The following is a 5,536-nucleotide window of genomic DNA, read 5'->3' as shown; positions in this document are numbered from 1 at the left end:
GATTTATATGATTTGTTGACCCCCTTTTATTGAGGGAGGAATTATAAAATTCCTCCACTATCAACAACAACCCATTCATCAATTCCTTTGAATTTAAAGTTAAAGAAAGTAAAAACGACCAAGAAATGTTGGAGGGGAAATATACTTTCCATTGGTTAGTATGAGAGACGCACATGAGTTTACAAATCAGCCTATCTTTTTCTATTTCCTGAATTCATGTCCATTTGATTGGTTTTTCTTGGACAAATTTGTAGAAATATAGCCAAAAAATTGATAGCTGAACCAACACCTCCAATTGTTTTCAACTGAGACAACAAGAGTTCAAATATTCTCATGTTTTTTTATTAATAAAAAATGAGAAGCTTTTTTACCGAAAAATATGGGAGCTTGGGAAAAAATGAAAACTTTTATCTAAACTTTCCATATTAAGCCCACTTATTAAGTTGAGTTGTAACACCCCCAACTTAATTGCATAATTAAATTTATGAGTTTATATGTTTGTTATTACCTTAATTATTTTAAGTGCATTAAAACTTTGCTATTGTGATATTATAGAAGACATATGCTCTTTTAATGTTGTAGAAAAGAAATTTTATAAAGATAAGGATATATATATATATATACACACACACATACATACATATATGCAAAGTTATATTGTCATTGGGCCTTTCTTGAAATATAAGTTTATATGAGGTGAAAAGTATAAATGCCAAAAAGTGGAAAAAAGTGGGTCTTGATCTTTTTCTCCTTTGCTATACACGTACACCCCCTCAAAGTCAATTCCTCATCTTTTCTTTTGCTGTACTAGAAGCTTCTTGCTTCATTTCTTTTGCTCTTTCTTTTCTTTCTCTCTTTGCTTTCACACGGCAAGACCTCTCTCTCTCCCTCTCTCACCAAAACAATAAATCTCACTCTAAAGAAGGAATTAAGAGCCTAAAACTAAAGTTTCAGCTTCAAATTTGTGGGTCAGTAATTAAAACCTTATTTGATTTTAGAGTATTTTGATAGGTTAATTGTTTTCCCTTCTTTGTTCTCAAATCTGATTTTAGGGGCTGAACTTGTGATTCTGTTTTTCTAAGTTGAAAGTTTGATGGTGTTATGGTCTATTGGATGCTTAATAAGTTATTTTAATGTTTATTGTATTGGTATAAAAATACCCAAATGAATTGAAGACCATTTGCATTTAGTTGATGAATTTTGTATCAACATGCACTGAAGCTGTCACTGTGACAGATTTGATGTTCACTACAAGAAAATTCTGTATTAAATCATTTGCTGTGAATTATGATGCTAGGAGTAGTTTTTATGAATCCTAAGACACATATGGTTGTTATGGAAGTAGTCTCACTGCATTTGGATTAATAAAAATAATAATGGTTTAATTTCTAAGTTGCATAAATTTCTGTCAGGACAGATTTGAGCACGTTTCCTTGTAAGATTTGTAATAAATTATGCTTTTATTATTTGACTTTGAAATTTATACGGTATATATTAGACATACAGGGTAGTAGCTCTGTAAAATTTCATGACAATTGGATGTGTTTTGACAGCCCATTCGTATTTTACAAATGGGGAATTTGCTACTAAAATGATCAGTAAACAGTGTACGATAACTATGACTTTGTAGATTTAATTTTGAAGTTAGGGTAAATGTTTTGAGCTATAATTTAATGTGCTTATCTTTTGGTATGTTTAGATCATATATGAATTTTTATGGCTTGTTTTCTCTGTGTTTTGGTATGTTATGAGTTTGGTGATTGTACCTTGTTTTAGGGGAAACTCTATGTGATGGGAATTAAGTTTTTACTAAGTTGAGAGTTAGGTTGTGTTTGAGGTATAAGTTTATATTTTAGGAAGAGTTGTTAGTAATAAGTTTTGGTCTTTCATTTAGGTGACGAGAACGAGAACACGGACACTTGAGCTCCTCTAGTACAAATCTCTCGCGTCTTCTGTTTTCAGGTAAGGGATTTGTGACATGTGTGTTTGATAAGTATAAGGACTATTTAGAAAACTATAATGCATTAAAACCTTTTAATTAGATATATTACATATAAGCATGATTCAAGTAAAGATTTATGTTCGTGACTTATTGAATCTTATATATATGATAATTGTAGCATATTGATGCTATTACTCATATCACGAACATAATGTTTAAAGAAAGAATTGGATATGCTACTGTTATTAAATAGTTATGTAAAAGTATAGTATCTAGAAAGTATAGTTTTTAGTTATTCCATTGTCATGATCTGAACTCAGCCAGTAGGGGTTATAGTACTAGTATTTCCATGGAGATTTTGTTTGGCCATTTAAAAGTGGGACTGGTTCTGCTGTACCCGCCCTTGTTGGTAACCGCCAACTTGTGGAGGATGTCAACCTACCCCCATGGTTGAAAGTATGTATTATGATATGATTCCGGAATTACCTAGCATTGTGGGGAATGTTGGATGCCTGACACTAAGTGCTGGAAGCCTCCCAAAGTTGTGACAGACTTACAATTTGACTAACTAATATGTATTATAAAAGAGCTATTAAGCTATTTGAAAGTTATAAGAAAAGTATGATGATAAGAAAAGTATGTTGAATTATGTTTAAGTTCTTTATCATGTTCTTTTATTATTATATGAAAGGAAAATGAAGTATTTTCATTTGAAAGTTCATAAGTTAATTTAAGAACAATATAAATTGTATGAAGGCTATTTTATCAAAGCTGGCATATCCATAAAGTATTTGATTTACATGCATTCTTATCAAAGGCCCATGGAGCTTAAAAACCTTACTGGGCTTCGCAGCTCACCCTATTATATTTCAGTGCACAGGTTCTTCCTGGAAGCAGCAAGAGTATTAGAGGTGGCAAGATTCTGTGATTCTCTTTTGTTTGGATTGTATAGTTTTTTTTTTTTTTTTTTTTGTATAGTAGTTTAGCTCTTTTGTTGTATAAAAGGAATCAAGATGTATTTGATCCTTTGAGCACAGATGTAATTCTGAACTTTAGTTTGGTTTGAACCCCAGTTGTATGTCTTTGGGGTTGGGTTTGTAAATAAGAGTTTTTGCTAAATGTTTAGCTATGTAATATTTGTACGAATACCTGAAGTTTCAGCCAAGTGGCAATCTTGCAAAGTTCAAATGAAATGAATTTTCAAGGTTTTCACATTTTTTGTATATTATGGCTTTTATGCAAGAAAATAAGCAGGTATACAGGAAACAATTCTTTATAAGCACCTTCTGTTTAAGTTGGTTCGTGTTAGTATTGAGGTAAACTTGATATTAACATGCCGGTCATGCTCTAAATTCTGAAGTACAGGTTTGGGTCGTGACATGAGTCATTTACCAAGCACACAGAACATGCCCAAAATACATTGGTTTGGTAGCGAAAGTCCCCAATGTAATAGCGTCCGGAGACCCTACTCCCAAGTAGGGCTATCCATCCAATTTGACGACTCGACCCACCCGAAAGATCCGATCGGATCCGACCCAAAAACGAGCGACCCGATCAAGTCACCGGTTGGCGGTGGGTCATTTGTTCCAAAAACCGACTCCGGCAGGTCGGTCTCAGTTTTCCTCCCCAAAACTCAAAAAAAAAACCCGATCCGACTAATATACTAAGAATTTCTAGCAAAAAAATTCCCGATTCCAATAGAAATTTCCAGATTCTAGTGAGATTTTCCCATATTCCGGCAAGATTTTCCAGATTTCGGTGAGATTTTCCAGATTCTGACTTCAAATTTTCAAATTCTGGTAAAAAATTTTCATATTTCGGCGACTTATCAAGTAGATCTAGTGATATTTCGTCCAAATTTAGTGAAATCTCACCGGATCTAGCAAAATCTCTCTAGATCTGGTGAGATCTCCACCGGATTTGGCTTTTTTTCACCTGAAATCAACTATTTTGGCTAGATTTTTCACCGTGGACGATTCCGACCGTGTTTTTGGTGCAAAACTGACCGCACCGATCCAAGTCCCTCGTCAGTTGGCGGTGGGTTAGGATTTCTTCAACCTGATTCTATCGGATTGGGTACAAACCCGACCCGTGGACACCCCTACTCCCAAGTATTGTTGGACATAGCCTCTATGTAGGGAGCACGTGTTTTCTGTACGGCTATACTGAATTCGTAATACAAATGTAGTCTTGACAACAATCGAATAAAATTGGAAGTTTGAACCTTTTATTGTGTTTGTTTGTTTGATTATATATATATATATATATATATATATATATATATATATATATATATATTTTTTTTTTTTTTTTTTTTTTTTAATATGCAAGAAAATGGTAAGACCGTGAGGCAAGTCACATCCTACCCAGTGAGATGCACTTTTGACACATATGATCTCATGGTCTCAAGTGTTAATTGTGATTTGGATCCAAGCATTAATTACGAGCAGGAAGAAGGACAAAGGTCAACCGCTAGACCTCCCACATGAGGTTGTTTGATGCTTAATGGTTAACTACTTGAGACAATATATCATATATTTAGTGGTTACATATACTGAATACATTTTCTTCTTCCTTGTTTTTTTTTTTTTTTAGAAACATATCCTTTTTCCTAATTACCCATTATTGAATTCAAGGTTTTTCATTTGTTTCTAGGTTCACTCCTCTTGTCTTTTCCTTCTTCTTTTTTCAAGAATATCATGCATTTATGAGGTTAAGGGTGTGATCTATGGTTTTAAAAACTGGACCAAACGGTTTAACCATAAACTGGATATTTATATATAGGATTAGTCCAGTTTAATTAGTAGTTCAGTTGTGAAAATTGATAGTTCAACCAATAAAAATTAGAAACTGAACCCATTTTCAGTTCATTGATCGTTCCAATATTTAAAACCTTGGTGTGATCACTTATGTATAAAATGGTAAGGATAGATTTTCCCAATTGTATTTACAAATAATTAAAGGTAGGAAGTTTTAAAAATGACAAAAATAAGGGATGAAATTGAATCAATTGAGTTGATAAAAAAAGAAATTGATTTATGTTCGTTTGTTAATAAACAAATCAAGCTTTAGCCTTTGTTTTAAAAAAACAAGCAAAGCCCAAACAAAAATAAGGTTCAATACAAAACAAGCTGAGTTTAAGCTTGTTATGGGCTAAATAATAAGATTTTATGGGTTTGATACTAAACCCATTACTCATATTTGCATATAGACAAGGCCCACTACTTGGACAATTTATCAAAACAACCCAATCACTCTAAAGCATTTGCATTAACTCATATAAAAATTTATGTATATTTTAGCTTAAGAATTTTTTTTAAATACTCACTTTTCAAAATAACTCACATCAAATTATCTATTTTACGTTACATTTCATTAAAATATTATTTCCTTACCAAAATTTTTTATTATTATTATCTCAAACCACATCCCTCTCTTCCTCATGGGGTAAAATAAAAAATGATTAAAATATGCATTTACAAAGCTACAATAACTGTATGTATTTACATGGTTACTATAGTAACAATATAAATATACACATTTATAGATTAATTAATACAAGTACTTTTAGGTTTAAATGCATAAACTTGAAAA

The 5,536-nt window shown here is 32.2% G+C and overlaps 1 long non-coding RNA gene across 1 annotated transcript; it reads left to right on the top strand.

Annotated features, from left to right (window-relative positions):
• Nucleotides 1–778: 778 nt before the first annotated feature.
• On the top strand, nt 779–3,161 carry LOC142642663 (uncharacterized). Its single transcript, XR_012845708.1, has 3 exons — nt 779–968; nt 1,895–1,962; nt 2,816–3,161. It is a non-coding gene; the product is annotated as an uncharacterized LOC142642663 (long non-coding RNA).
• Nucleotides 3,162–5,536: the final 2,375 nt, after the last annotated feature.

Source organism: Castanea sativa, chromosome 7 (genome assembly GCF_040712315.1).
Source record: "Castanea sativa cultivar Marrone di Chiusa Pesio chromosome 7, ASM4071231v1".
NCBI classification, from domain to species: domain Eukaryota; kingdom Viridiplantae; phylum Streptophyta; class Magnoliopsida; order Fagales; family Fagaceae; genus Castanea; species Castanea sativa.
The sequence above is the reverse complement of the archived record's forward strand: the minus strand, read 5'-3'. Positions and strand labels throughout refer to the sequence as shown.